Raw genomic sequence first — 16,166 nt, 5'->3', positions numbered from 1 at the left:
CTAAATACTTAACATTTCTTAAACACATTAGGCGCTGTGCAGAACACTTTACACATATTATCTCATTTAATCCTCCTGACAATCCCATAAGGTAGGTGCTATTAATTATATCTCTTACATAGATAACCCACTTCACAGTGATGGAAAATGAGGCCCCAGATCACAACCAGAAAATTTTAAATCTGGGGTTGTACCTGAAGCAGGCTGACTTTAAATCCTGTGTCAATCTCTGTTTTATGCAGCTTCCCAGACAGAGCGAGAGATTACAAACTGGGAGATGTACGGACACTTTGGGAAGAGATCAGAAAGAGAAGTTAGCAAGACCAACGAGGAGCAGGGGGAAAAGGACGTTGGAAAGAAGCCCCAGGACGAGTGAGCTTAGGCTTGAGAGCTACCGGCATTTTGTCAGGTAGGCTGTATATCGCTGTCAGTTTGAATCAGGTGCTTAACAAAAGAAGGTCAAAATAAGCAGTTACCTGAAATAATAATTACAAATGACTTTTATTTATTATCCTCTAAAGGCAACTTAATAAGAATTCATTGATAACTGCTACAGATTAAAATATGCTATGCACAGATCGTGAAAAAGGGACATTTATTTTATTTGTTACCTAAATATTGATTGAGAATTTCCTCTGGGCTAGGTACAGTGTTTAGCACCAAGAATATATTAATGAGTAAAGCACAAGGTCCTGGACCTCTTGGAACCTATGGTTTAGTGGGACTGGCAGGCACACACATACACACACATGCACACACACACATGCACACACACACACGTTTACAAACTCTGTGAGTTCCACGAATGACATTTTTTGGAAGCATGATTTCCCAATGAAGAAATAAAGTGGAATGTCATACAAAAATAAGCTACATTTCTTAGAAAGGTTCGTGTACTTTTTATTAATTTGTTAGGTAAACCTTTTCAGAGGTAGGTGAAAAAGTTATTCCAAGTACTAATAAAATTGTTATCTTCTATTGGTAGTATGCAGTTTTACTTTTCATCACTTCTTTCTTTAGGCATTTTTTTCTTTCTTTACTTTTCCTTTGTCTGTGCAGTTTCATCCTTGTGGTAGCAGATTGTTCTTTGCTAGTTCATTCTAGCGGCAAGCAGACCAAAACAGGGATCAAAGACTCGTATTAATAAATGACAGTGGGGTTCAAGCAGGGTTTTTCACCTCAATTTCAAGGCTCTTTGAATATTGCAGAAGGTGGGTGTGTGTGTTTCCAGCACAGAGGCAGGAGGCTATACTTAGTGACTGAATTTTCTTACATATTTATTAAGTTGAAGTCTTTTAAGAGCAAGATCAATATTTTCTGTGGAGTGTTATAAAACCTCTCGAGTGACCAGTCCAGTGCCAAGTCCTTGTGGACATTCAATCGTCAACAGCTGTAACCCTGACTGCTAATGTTGGTTTATATTGTTGATATGTCTATGTATGAAATATCAGAAGAGGTTGTACTTTCCATGAAATTCAAGATGTTTGACAACGTGCTTTTTATTTTATTTCCAAGTGCTAATGCTTTCAACCTTCACAGAGGGAGTCTGCGCTTATAGTTCAGGACAGAACATGTGGTGAGGCCTGGGCCAGCCTTTTCTGGAGGAACAAACAGTTGTTTAAGTGATATAGAAGGACAGTTAGGTAGCAAGGTCCTTGGAATTGGAGAAAACTGCAGAAGAAAGGAGCACTTTGAAAAGAAAAACAACAAACACTTCAGTTTATTGTAATGTACAGAGGCAAAATACCTATGGCACAATTTATAAAATTAATATGTCTTTCCTTAGAAACCAGAGATAGGCAGCTTTTTAAAATTTAAAGTGCTTAAAATGTAAAATTTTTGTTAGTTCACATACTGCAGACAAGACAAAGAAAATAACAACAATAAAAGTCTATAGTGGAAGAATATTAAAAGAAATAACTCCTTAGGTGGTTGACTTAGAAGGGTAAAGGAAGAATATCGTTAAAGTTTAAATTCTAGTGTGATATATGAATGAAACTTAATGAAACACTGTAAAAAGAGTGTGGTTGTCTAGTAGTTCGCACACACGTGTGTGTACAACACATAGACTGTTGTATGGTACAGGCCCAACTATTATGTATGCTATAATAGATTTTGTTTCATAACCACATTTTTAACATTTAAGATTTAAAGTTGTTCCACTTAAATGCCAGCAGCCTTAGGGCTTTCATGATACTTTGGAGGTTAATTAACATTTATTCCTGGTCTAGGAAAACTATTCCTTCATCATTTTCACTTACCTGACAAATAGTTATTGACTACCCACTCAGACAAGACTCTCTTGTTAGTTCTGGAGACACAGCAAGCAAGCATAACAGGCAACAATCCCTGCTTATTACAGTCCAGGAGAGTTTACATTCAAGAGAGGCAGGTAATTAAAAAACAGACAGCCAAAATACAAAGAATACCAGGGGTTATTAGCTGAAAAGAAAAGAAAACAAAAAGGGCAGGCAGGTTGGGAATGTGACGCAGGGAGAGTGAATTGCAGTTATAGCTGGAGTGGCCAGGAGAGGGCTCCTGGAGGGAGGGTGACATCTGAGCAAAAAGAGTAAGCCAGTCGGACCCCACCAGGCATGCATGGGGAGGAGCTGGCAGGCAGAAGGAACAGCAGATAGCAAGGCCCATAAGCAGGCAGGAGCAGGTCTGCTCTGTGTGATGAAAAGCAGAGTCCAGTGCAGCTGGTGTGCTTAGAGGAGGTGGAGGGGAAGCCAAGATAGTCCCTACTGGCTTGTAAGGTCTCCAGGTCCCCAGGTATTACTTCGAGATGGAGAACAAGAGGTGAAGAGCTTGGGCAGAAGAATGACTTGATGTGATCTGAATATAAAAGAAAGACCTTTCTGGGTAGGGAATGGATGAATTACAAAGAGAGGTAAAGAAAAAGGCAGAGCTGTTGTAATCCAACTGATGCCTTGAGCCAGGGTGATAGCATTGGAAGTGGCAACAAGCTGGCTGCATTAGGGGTTGGAGTTGGGATATTTTCTGAAAGTAGAGCTGATAGAACCTGCTGATGGACTGGATGTGGGATTTGGGAGACAGAGGGAGGAATCAAGGAAGAAGGATTCAAAGTTTCTGACCTGAGCAACTGGAAGGGTGAAGTTGCTGTGAACTGAGTTAGGGAAGATTGTGCGAAGAAAAGGTCTGGAAGAAAAAAAAAAAGGTTGGGGTTGGATGTTCTCATTTTGAGAGCATATTAGATGTCTAAATGGAAAACTTGGATAGTTGAGATGGTGTCTCTGGCATTCAGAGGAGAACTCCAGGTTGGAAATTAAAACTTGATCATTGTCTGACTGTAGATAGTATTAGAAGCCACAAGATATTTTGAGGTCACTAAAGGCATGAGCACACACAGAAAAACGAAGAGACCCAGGACCTGAGCATGAAACACGCTGACGGCCACCTTGAAAAACGCCAACTGTAAAGGGCGTACACTGAAGCATTATCAGTAAGGACTGCAGCAGTGGTCAGTGAGGGAGGAGGAAAATTAAGACAAAGCAATGTATGGAAGCTGTGGTGTGAAACTATTTCAAGTGGGAAAGAGGACTCAATAGCAAAGCATTTTCCTAATACATTCAAGAAGAAGTGCTGTCCACGGGGTTTAGCACTGTTCAAATCACTAACAACTTTTCACATGAGGCATTCTGAGAGAGTGAGGGTCCAGTAGAAGTGGGAATAGGACTTAGGGTCTTGTAGAGTGAGAAGGAAGGGTTAGGGCCTAGTAGCAGTGGATTCATTTAATGTTCAAAAATATGTGAGGTGAAAACTCCAGATATTTTCTAAGAAAAAATGCTAAAATATGTTTTAGGCATCCAGACAAAAAACAAGGACAATGATTGACAATTATTCAATGGCTATTTGTGCCAGGCACTGTATCAAAGTGCTTTATATGTACAATTTTATGGAACTCTTTCATAAGATTATGAATTATTATTAAATTATCTTCATTTCATATGCAAAGAAATTGAAATTTGCAGACTTCAAGGGGCTGCTGTGAAATGACATGATGAGTGAGTGATGGAGCTTGGGCACTGAAAAATCTTTGTGAGATTTAAGCTAAACAATTATTTTGTTTACAAGGTGTAGTGTTTGCTTTTTTAATTAAGTAGTCTTATTCTTTAGAAATTAAGTTGGTTTTTTGTTCATTTCATTTAGTTCATGTGTCTTTATTTCCCCTAACATCTAGATTTTAAAATTATCCAAATGTAATAAGTGAGTTATTTAGTAATTCTTGGTACTTTATTTTTTGATGCAGAGAACTATCCAAAATACTTCAATTAATGGGATAAATTAATGTGTTCAATTACATTAAAATTATTAAGGAAAATGTAATTTTTTGAGGAATAATTCTTATTTTTAATAGAGGTTTATTTGGAGGAATCGATTATATTTTTGGAAGTGTGCTGCTTAAAAATAATGGTATCGAAAAATAATGGTTGTTCTGCGCGTATCATACTCATTTCACCTTCACAGCATCTCTGTGGGGTGGATAATATTATTATACATTTTACATATGAGGAGCTTGAGGTTAGAAAAGTTGAGTAAATTGCCCAAAGACACAGAACTTGTAAGTAGTTGAGTAAGAATTGACCCCATGTCCTCTGAAATTACATTCCATGCTCTTTCCACCACAACATGCATGTAAATTCAGTTAATTCCGAAGCTCAGCTTGAAATATTATATCTTTACTCATCTGTGTAAAATTGATTCCCCTCATTTGATGCACCATTATAACTCTAACAGCTGGTGCCATAGGGGCCAGTGGTTTTAGGAAGCATGTATACATTTTTTAATTAGACATGTGTTCTCTGGGAAGCATGTGAACGAGTTGACTTTTTTCTTTATTTGGATTGTTTTTCCATAACCCGAGAGAGGAAAAAACAGGTTTGCTGTTTGCCTGGCTTTGCTTTACATAGCTGCTAACCCCTTTTAAGGCTGTGTCTAAGATTGATAGGTCGACAGGGGTCTGGGTGAGCACAGATTGTGACATGGATTTTGTCAGATGGCGTGCCACATGCCATTCATGCACTGGCCTTGTTTTTCTAGAATGAATGTTCTAACTTTCCACTGCCCCTGAATCTCACATTCCATTCACAATAAGCTTGTTTCTTTGTACCAGCATGCCATTCCTGCCTTCTACTTTTGAGGTTCAAGCTTCTACTCTATGACTAGGATGGCTTATTAAAAATGCACCCCCGTTAACCCAATCATGTGCTTAAAATTCTTCCCCTTGCATTTAGGATACAATACCAATCTCTTCACACAGCCTTCAGTGCCATACAGCCCTGGTTCCCTCCTCAGCCTCTGTCAGGGCTATTTCCAGGTATGCTGTAGCTCTCAGGTCTTTTTGCAACTCCTCCAAGGCTTTTTCTTTCTCAGGGCTCACGTAATACTATTTCCTCTGCCTAGAGCATTCTGTCCTCCATGTTCGTATAGGTTCTACATCCTCAGACCTTCCTGCCACCCAGCCTAAATCAGGCCCCTTTGTTATCATTTCTCTTTTCCTTCAATATATTTATTCAAAAGTGGAGTGATATTTTATTTTATACCACCTTCCCTGTGAATGTGGACCACACAATGACAATTTGTAGGTCTGCTTTTTTCCAGTAGCTGACATCTAATAGTGTCAAATAACATTTCTTGAATAAATGAATGAAGTTTTACAAGCTGTTTTCTCAGCCTTGGATACAACAAAAATATCCATCATTTATTTTGCACTAATATCTAAGTATTGGGACATGTTACAATCAGTTGGTCCTAGAACCAGAGCATGTGTATAGCATGAACCCATAAGAATACTTTATGGACGGGAGTCTAACTCTCTGTTCTACTGCATTTTATTCACTGTCTTAAAAGTAAATGTTATATAAAGAGCACCAAAATATTTAGCTAACCATCATCTTCCATCATACTATATCTAGACATCCTTATATTGTGGAGAACATTGTACAGTCAAGAAGCTGACATATATAAATGGACCATTGTAGGCCATTTCATTAAAGAAATGAATATTAATATAAATTCTTCCATCCTTTTGGTAGGGCTCAATCAGGATCAAACTCAACTAATCATTATTTTGTCTAAAGTTGAAAATATTCTCTTACATACTTTTCATAGGACGCATGATTGGAAGCAAAGGTTGGTTAAAGCTATCATTGTAGCTCCCTCTGCTGGTGCTGAATGATGTTTTTAGCAGAAGACAGAAACATGCAAATGTTGCTGAAAGACAAGTTGAAACACCTCTGCCTCTGCTACTATATTTCACTTGGTCCAGGAAGGTAGAGCCACTCTTTTTAAAAAGCATTTGTAACAACCCTAGTTAGGTGTAATTTTTAATCTATAATGTTCACTTCTTGAAAATGTACAATTCAATAGTTGTTAGTGTGTTGATAGAGTTGTACAATGATCCCCATAATCTAAGTTTTGCATATTATCACCACCCAAGAAGAAACCTTCTGTTCACTGGCCACACTTCCCAGGATAAGCTCCAGTCTCACCTGCCTCTACTTCCTAGAAGCCACTAACATCTCTTTGTTTCTGTACACTTACTTTCTATGGCTATTTTGGATAAATGGGATCACACTCTATATAATCTTTTCTGATTGCCTGTTTCAGTTAGCACACCGGTTGTTGAGGTTTATTCATATTGTACAATGTATCAGTACTTCACTTTTTAATTTTGGAGAGAAAAAATATACCAAAATTTCAAAACAAGATAATAGGAGGATAACAATGGTTAATACACCGCATATTGTTATTTTTAAATTAGTTACTCACAGGAAAGATATCAGCATTTAATTGTCCAAACAATATTAGCACAAACATTTCTTTTCAATGAACTGAGAAATTAATAGTGTAACTGTCTTAATTATCTTTTATATGTATATTTTTTGTTTTTCTCTTCCTTCTTTTCTCCTTTCCCCATCCCAGTTTCTCTTTCCTTTTGAAGTTTCTACCCATTTTACAATATCCACTGTGCATTTTGGATCTTATTTACTCTTTCAGCTTCTCACACTAAGGAGACAGTATGATGTTTACACATGTGTGTCTGGTTTATTTCACTTATGAGTATTGTCTCGAGTTGCATCCATTTACCTATAAAAGTCTCTAGGTTATTCTTTTTATGGCTGAGTAGTACTCCACTGCAGAAAAAGACCACATTTTAAAAATCTATTCCTTAATTGGTGGGCATTTGGGTTGTTTCCAAGATCTAGCTATTACAAATTGTGCTGCTATAAACATGGAGGTACATATATTGTTGTGGTATGATGTTTTTAATTCTTTTGGGAAGATACTCAAAAAGGGAATAGCTGGGTCAAATGGGACCTCCAATTCTAGTTTTTTGAGAAATCTTCACACTGATTTCCACAGTGGTTGCATGAGTCTACACTCTAACCAACAGTAGAGAAAGGTTCCTTTCTCCCTACAGTCCCTCTAGCATCTGTTATTGGTTGGCTTCTAGATGATAGCCATTCTTTCTGGGGTGAAATGGAATCTGTGTTATTTTAATTTGCATGACCAGCGATGTTGAACATTTTTTCATATATTTATTTGCTGTTCATATTTCTTCATTTGAGAAGTGTGTATTCACTTCCGATGCCCATTTTTGAATTGGGTCTTTAAATTTGGGAGATCTGAATTTTTGAGTTCTTTATATGTCCTTGGTAGTAATCCTTTGTCTGAGGATCAGCTTGCAAACATTTTTTTCCACATTGTGGGTTGTCTCTTCTCTCTGTTGGTGGTTTCTTTTGCTGTGCAAAAGCTTTTTAGTAAGATAAGATCCCAGCTGTTGATTCTTTGTGATAATTCCTGTGCAATCGGCATTTTATTCATAAAGTCTTTGCCTACACCAATGTCTTCAAGAGTTTTACTTATTTTATCTTCCAGCAGATTTAATGTTTTTGTTTTAATATTTATATCCTTGATCCATTTTGACTTTAGTTTAGTGCATAGTGAAAGATATGGGTCCAATTTTAATGTTTAACATATGCAAAGCCAGTTTTTCCAGCACCATTTATTAAAGAGACTGTTTCTTCTAGTGAATGTGTTTAGCACCTTTGTCAAAGATATGGTGGCTGAGTATGTCTGGAATTATTTCTGCATTGTCTAATCTGTTCCACTGATTTTTGGGTCTGATTTTTTTTGCCAGTACCATGCTGTTTTTATCACAGTAGCTTTATAGTATAATTTCAAGCCAAGGATTGTGATGCTTCCTGCCTTGCCTTTGTTGCCCAGAATTGCCTTTACTATTCTAGGATTCTGTTGGTTCCAAATGAATTTTAGGATTTTTTTTCTCTAATTCTATGAGATATGCTCTTTGAATTTTGACTGGAATTGCTTTAAGTCTGTTTAACAGTTTTGTAAGTATGGCCACTTTCCCTATATTAGGTCTTCCTACTCAAGAGCAAGGGATATCTTTCGATTTTTTGATATCCACTTCAATCTCCTTTTACAGAGTAGTGCAGTTTTCAATGTGGAGGTCTTTTACATCTTTCGTTAGATTGATTCCTAGGTATTTCATTTTTTGGACACTATTGTGAAAGGTGTTGTTTTCCTAATTTCTCTCTCAGTGAGTTTGTTATTCATGTACAAGAAGGCTGTTGATTTTTGAGTGTTGACTTTGTATTCAGCTAAGCTACTGAATTTACTTATTAAATCTAGCATTTTTTAGTGGAGTTTTGGGGTCTCCTATGTAGAATATCATGTAATCTGTGAGTAATGATAATTTAAAACCTTCCTTTTCTGTCATTATTCCTTTTATTTCTTTCTCTTGTTTAGTTTCTCTGGCTAAAGTTTCCAGGACTATGTTGAATAAGAGTGGAGATAGTAGACATCTTTGTCTTGTTCCTTATTTTAGAGAGAAAGCTTTCAGTTTTCATTCATTTGGTATGATGTTAGCTGTTGGTTTGTCATAGGAGGCTTTTATCCGATTGAGATAAAGACCATCTATTCCAATTTTCTGTAGGTTTTTTTTTTTTTATCATGAATGGGTGCTGGACTTTGTCAAAAGCTTTTTGTATCTTTATTGAGATGATCATATGATTTTTGTCCTTCGCTCTATTAATATGGTGTATTACATTTATTAATTTACATATGTTGAACCATCCTGCATCCCTGGGATAAATCTCACTTGGTCATGATTTATAACTTTTTTGTTGATTTGCTGCATTCTTCTTGTTTGCCAGTATCTTCTTGAGGACTTTTGCATGTCTGCTCACGAGGGAGATTGACTTGTAATTCTTTTTCTTGGATCCTTCTCCAGTTTTGGTATCTGGGTAATGTTTGCTTCCAGAAATGAATTTGGGAATATTGCTTCTCTTTCAATTTCATTAAAGAGTTTGAAGTAGTGGTGTTAAGGCTACTCTAAATGTCTTGTAGAATTTAGCAGTAAATCTGTCAAGACCTGTGCTTTTCTTTGTTGGTAGGTTTTTAATTACATCTTTGATTTCATCAATTAATATTGGTTTATTTAGGATTTTATATCTTCTTGATTCCACTTTGATAATTCATATGTATCTAGGAATTTGTCCATTTCTTCTGCATTTTCCATCTTGTTTGAATACAAGTTTTCAAAGAAGATATAAATGATCTTCTGGATTTCTGCAGTGCCCATTGTGATTTCACCCCTTTCATTCCTAATTGCATGGATTTGAGTCTTTTCTTTTGATTTTTGATAAGGTTGAATAAGAGTTTTTCCATTTTATTTAATTTTTCAAAGAACCAACTCTTAAATTCATTGACTCTTTGTATTTTTTTTTCTCTCAATGCATTAGTTTCTGCTCTAATCTTTATAATTTCCTCCCTTATATGACCTTTTGGTTTAGCCTGCTCTTCTTTTTCTAGAAGTTTGAGGTTCACCAATAAGTTGTTTATTTGTGCTTGCTCTGTTTTCCTAATATGGGTATTTACTGAATTAAATGTGTTTCTTGTATGCAGAATATTGTTGGATCTTGCTTCTTGATCCATTCTGCCAATCTGTGTCTTTTGATTGGCGAGCTGAGACCATTTACATTGATAGTTATTACTAATATGTATTGACTGATCCTTGTCATGTTATTTTCCTGTTGTTTCCTCCCTCTGTTTAATTGCTTGCCTTGCCTGGTGGATTCCTTCTCTTGGGGTTCCTGGAGTTTTAGTCCTTTTTATCTTTTTCTAGAACATCCTTTAAAACATTTTGGAGTGCTGATTTGGTGGCCATAAGTTTCCTCCGATGTTCTTTTCATGGAAATGTGCTATTTCTTCTTCAATTTTCAAAGATAGTTTTGTGGGATATATCAATCTGGGCTGGAGGTTGTTTTCTTTTAGGGCTTGAAATACTTCACTTGAAGCTGTCCTGGACTTGAGGATTTGTGCTGAGAAGTCAGCCATGTTTCTGATGGGCTTGCCTTCATAGGTGATTTATTTCTTTTTCCTAACAGCTTTTAAGATTCCATTCTTTTGTTTAATTACTGGAATCTTGGCTATGATATGCCTGGTGGTAGATTTTCTTTTGATCATGGCTAATTGGAGTTCTATATGCTTCATTTGTTATGATAATTGGAGTTCTATATGTCCAAAAATTTTTTTTCTATCAGGAAAGTTTTCTGCCATGATGTCTGTGAACATTTTTTAAAATGTCATTCGCGCTATTTCCTGCTTTTTCATTGATTCCAATCAATCTTAAGTTATTCTTTGCTTCATCTCATAGCTACTGATTGATTTCTCATGGTTTCTTGCTATTTTTAAGAAACCTTTCTTTCCATGACCAGTAATCACAAGCCTGTCTTGTATATCTGAGATCCTGCCCTCACATTGGCTTAATCTGCTGCAGATACTTTCTATGGAATTTTTATTCTCCTGGATATCTGCTTGAATCTCCCTTATGGATTCCATTTCTTTCCTATGCTGAGCATTCATGGTTTCCATAATTTTCTTAAACTCCTCTATGTTTTATCTATATCTGCTCTAGAGTAACTTAGCATGGTTTTCATTGTGGATACCATCTCTGCAGTTATGAGAAATTATTTCTGATTTGACATTTTTCTAGCACCTCATTCAACTGCTTTGTTGTTACCATTTCAGAGAGGCCAGGTGGGTGGTTTTTGGATTGTCCCACCTCATTGCCCCCTGGGTTTGCCTTTGGTGAACAGGATATCTGGGGTTGTTTAAGTGTCTTCTCATTTTCTTTTCTTTTTTAAGTTTAATTCCTGAGGTGATGTTTGTAAATTGCCTATGGTGAGTTGCTTTATTGCTAGTACTTAGAACCTTTAAGAAATGACTATTTCTCTGAGATATCTTCCAGTTGTAGCTAGTTTTTGGGTTTTGAGTCTTTTGTAAGATCCTGCATCTTCAATTTGTTGGAGATGAGAAGTTGCTGATTGTTTGGCATTGTGCCACCATATTTTCTGTGACCCTTAGTCATCTCAGTCTTAGAATATCAGGAAGAACAGCTGTTTAGAAAAAATTATTTCACTTTTGGCTATAGTGGTACCATCAGTAGTGACCATAGAATCAAACACATCCTAGAGCTAACCATTAATTTACCATGTTTAACTGTGTGAACTAGATTTGTGGCTATATAACAAAATACAAAACAAACTAGAAAATTACATGCAGTATACAAGTCAATTTTTCCCTCAAGAGTTAAAATTTAAAATGGGCTAGGGAGAAAATAGGTAAGTGGAAGAAGAGGAAGAGTTTAGAAGTAAGACTGGAGGACAAAGGGGGATCACACTAACTTTGAGGAACTTGTGCAGAAGACTGGAGGGAAAGAGAGAAGGAAGAGATAAAAAGAAGAACAGAACCAAACCACAACTACAAAGAGGCTAGAAGCTATATTCATACTCATAAGAACAAGATCAAACAATAAGGGAGAAAAAAACAGAAACAAAAAACAAAACCATGACGACAACATCAAAAAAAATAAGAGAGAGAGAGAAAAGTCCGTTTTCAGGTATGTCTCTGCTATCCCTGGTAGATGTGTGGATACAAAGTCCCAGTCCATGCTGATTTATCCCAGGAAACCAGCAGTAGCTTTTTGACAGGGTAGTGGATAATCTCATCGTACCTGCACCTTCTGGCCAGGACCAGCTCATTTTATCTGCAGCTGTCAGTGCATCTTCTATAGGCCTGAGCCCAGATGGGAGCTGCTAGATGGAGCCCACAGCTGCTCTAGTTCTGAGTTCAGTCAGCCTCTCTCAAAGATGGCTCCTGGCCAATTGCTGTCTTGCACAAGATGACTGATCCTTCAGCACTCACCCACAGCTAGTGTAGTCCTTTATGTCTTGCTTCCCTCCACTGCTACATCTTCCTGTGGAGGCCTCTGGGGTCACTGGCAGTCACTATGTGTCCAAGGTTTGAATTGCTCTTCTTGCGCAGTGAATTCCGTCTTGGGGAGAAGGTGCTGCCAGCTACCTGTTTCTACTTCACTGAAGTTTCTCTCTTTACTCTTTCAGTGGGTTTCAGTTTGCACCTCAGATCCTCCCTGGGTCCCCTGGATCCACTTTCCTCTTTCTTGTCTTCTTCACATTGCTGTATTCCAGCTTCTGGATGGTGACTTTCAGAGAGACTGTTTCTCTGCTGCTTACTACTCTGCTGTCTTAGTGCTTCCTACATTCATTATTTTTTTCCCTTTCATTATTTTTTGAGATTGAATAATATTTTATTTTATCACAATATACAAATTTTGTTTGCTCATTATTTGTTCCATAATTTAGTTGCTTCTGCTTTAGAATTCCGAGTACCACACTGCATATTAGTGGCAAGAACAGGCATCCTATTCCTTTTGCCCTTTCTTAGAGGAATTTCCAGCTTTTCACTGGTGAGAATGATGTTAACTATGAACTTGTCCTATTTGGCCTTATTGTGTTAAGGTACATTCCTTCTGTACCTAATTTGTCAAGAGATTTTATCTTGAGACGATGTTGAATTTTGTTAAGTGCTTTTTCTGAATCTATTGAGATGGTCATGTGAATTTTCCCCTTCATTCTGTTAGTGTGAGATGTCATATTTATTGATTTCTGTATGTCAAATCATCCATGCATTCTAGGGATAAATCCCACTTGATCATGGTGAGTAATCCATATGTGCTAATTATTTTAGTTTGTTAGCATTTTGTTAAGGATTTTGACATCTTTGTGTGTGTCTTTGTTTGGCTTTGATATCAGGATAATGCTGACTTTATAAATTGAGTTTCAAAGAATTTTCTCCACTCAACTTTTTGGAGTAGTTTGAGAAGGATTGATATTAGTTCTTTTTAAAATGTTTGGTGGAATTCACCAGTGAAGCCACCAGGTTCTGGGCTTTTCTTTGCTGGCAGGTTTTGAGTACTGATTAAATTGCCTTACTTGTTGTTGGTGTGTTTAGATTTCTCATTTCTTTGTATTTCAGCCCAGATATGTTGCATATTCTTAGGAATTTATTTGTTTTTTCTTGATTATCCAATTTGCTGATACCTATCAAATTAGGTACAGAAGATGTTTAATTTTTATAGTGGTCTCCCTGATCCTTCCACTTCTTAGAGTATGAAATGTAGTATTTATTTTCACAATTATAATTTCAATGAATTGTTTTATTTTTTCAAAAACTCTTAATTGTTCTTTTCTATTACTTTTCTAGTTTTTATTCCATTTATTTCCTGTTCTGATTTTTATTATTACTTTTCATCTGCTAACTCGAGGCTTAGTTTCCTCTTTTTCTAACTCCTTGAGGTGTAAAGTTAGATTGTTTATTTGAGATCTTCTCTTTTTCTCATAGTAGACATTTATTGCTATAAACTTCCTTTAAAAGCCGCATCTCATAGTTTTTTTTGGTGTATGTTGTGTTTCCATTATAATTTGTCTCAAGATTTAAAAAAAGACTTTATTCTTTGATTTCTTCTTTGACCCATTAGGAGTTCATAAGTTTAATTTCCATATATTTTCTTCCTGTTACTGAGTTCTAGGTTCATACCATTATGATTGGAAATTGTCTTGGTATAACCTCAATCTTTTTTAAATTTGTTAAAACATGTTTTGTAGCTTATACCTATCTTGACAATGTTTCATGTATACACGAGAATAATGTGTATTTTCCCATTGTGCAATGGAATGTTTTATATATTTGTGGGAACACTTCATTTCCAGTATTGTTGAAATTTTCTTTTGTTAAATTGTTTTTCTGCCTGGATGATCTATACAGTGTTGAAAATGATGTATTGAAATTTTCTATTATTAGCATATTTTCTATTTTTCTCTTCAGCTCTGTTAATATTTGTTTCATATAGTTATGTGATCCAATATTGGATACATATTTATTTATAATTTTTATGTCATCTTAATAAATTGACCTCTTTGTCATTATACAATTTTTTGTCTCTTGCAGTGGTATTATATTTCAAGTTTATTTTGTGTAGGCCCCCGATCATTTGTTTATCATTTTTGGAATATCATTTTTCATCCTGACACATTCAGATTGTATGTTCTCAAAATTAAAATTCTTCTCATATGCAGCATATGCAAACATCTTTGTATTGTTTCATTGTTTTATGTCTTTGGAGAATTTAATCCATTTATATGAAATAATTATTGATAGGTAAGGATATTTTATTGTCATTTTGTTCATTATTTTCTGAGTGTCTTACAGTTCCTTTGTTCTTTTCTTCTCTTATTGTCTTCCTGTATATTTTGAAGTTTTATAAAAATACTACTAGGCTTTGATTCTATTCTTCTTATCTTTTCCCTATCTACTATAGACGTTTTCTTTGCAGTTGGCATAAGAGTTATATAAAATATCTTATAACAATATATTTTATGCTGGTAAGGACTGCATTAAAAAACTCTACACTTTTTTTCTCTTTTGACCTCTTTTACTGATGTCATAATTTATTTGACTAAAATTTATTTATTGTATATTTACTTATGAATTATTGTAGCTATAGTTATTTTTAGTACTTTGATCTTTTAACTTTTGTGTTAGATTTAGTGATTTAAAATTTACTATTGAGGGAAAAGGGATGAAAACATTAATATGTGTATTGGTTCACATGCGTTGTTCAAGGACCACCTCCACACAAGGGATGTAAATATTATGTACTACAAACATGTACAAATAACAAATAAAAGTTGAAAATGAACAAAATTTTCATGACAACACAAAAATTTCAAAATCACTATTGTAGTATTAGAGCATTTTGATTTTGACTTTGACTATATTCCTGTATTTATAGTGAGTTTCTATACGTGCATATATTTTCATGGTGCTAATTAGTGTCCTTTGATTTCAATTTGAAGAACTAACTCCCTTTCTTTTAGGACAGATCTAGTTGTGTCAAATAGATCCTTCAGGCTTTCTTCACTCTTTTATTATGTTTTTTTTTTTGGTTCCTGTTTAGTTAAGTGAATTGTCTTTGAGCTCACCAATTCTTTCTTCTGCTTGGTTGAATCTGCTATTGCAGTTCTTTGCAGAATTTTTTCAGTCCAATCATTGTATTCATCAGCTCTAGATTTTCTCTTTGGCTTTTTTTGTTTGTTTCTATCTTTATTGAAATTCTTATTTTGTTCATCTATTGTTTTTCCTGATTTCATTTAGTTGTCTCTCTGTGTTCTCTTGTAGTTCATTGGACATTCTATAGATGATTATTTTGAATTATTAGTCAGTTGGTTTGTAGATCTCTACTATTTTGTGGTCAGTTACTAGTGCTTTATCTTTTATTTTGATGATTACAGGTTTCCATGATTATCCATGATCCTTGTGGCTTTACATATAAAATGGGAATAATAATAATAGTAATCTATTGGAATTGTTATAGAGATTTAATGCAGCAAAGTACTTTACACAATTCCTGGTGTACATGAAGGAAACTATCAGTAAATGCTGGCTATTATTGTGAGCCTACCATACTCCTCAGCTCTCTGAACTTGATGCGGGAGCTCTGGGTAAGGCTTCTAGGTGTGGAGATGGCTTCCAGAAGAGGAGGGATAATTACCAGAAGGGTTCCTTTAGAAAGTAGGGAGGGGAAAAGTGTAGACAACCACGTGACTGCTTCTAAGTCTTCATATAAAGAACATTTCATCTATATCTGTGTATTTATAAGCAAGTTATTTACCCTTGCCCAAAATTTTATGACATTATGAAAAATAGAATGAAATAAACATTTGGAACTTTCTTATTAATTTAAATCCTCTAAAATTTTA

At 35.6% G+C, this 16,166-nt stretch overlaps 1 long non-coding RNA gene across 1 annotated transcript in view; it reads left to right on the top strand.

Moving 5' to 3' along the window:
* The first annotated feature begins 251 nt into the window (after positions 1–251).
* LOC102003199 overlaps positions 252–16,166 on the top strand; it is a 161,497-nt gene continuing 145,582 nt past the window's right edge. The window contains exon 1 of the long non-coding RNA XR_001235329.1: positions 252–409. This is a non-coding gene — a long non-coding RNA (uncharacterized LOC102003199). The remainder of the gene's footprint in view (positions 410–16,166) is intronic.

This window comes from Chinchilla lanigera, unplaced genomic scaffold (genome assembly GCF_000276665.1).
Source record: "Chinchilla lanigera isolate Chin_1 unplaced genomic scaffold, ChiLan1.0 scaffold00004, whole genome shotgun sequence".
Classification (NCBI taxonomy): domain Eukaryota; kingdom Metazoa; phylum Chordata; class Mammalia; order Rodentia; family Chinchillidae; genus Chinchilla; species Chinchilla lanigera.
This window is presented reverse-complemented; position numbering and strand designations above follow the sequence as displayed.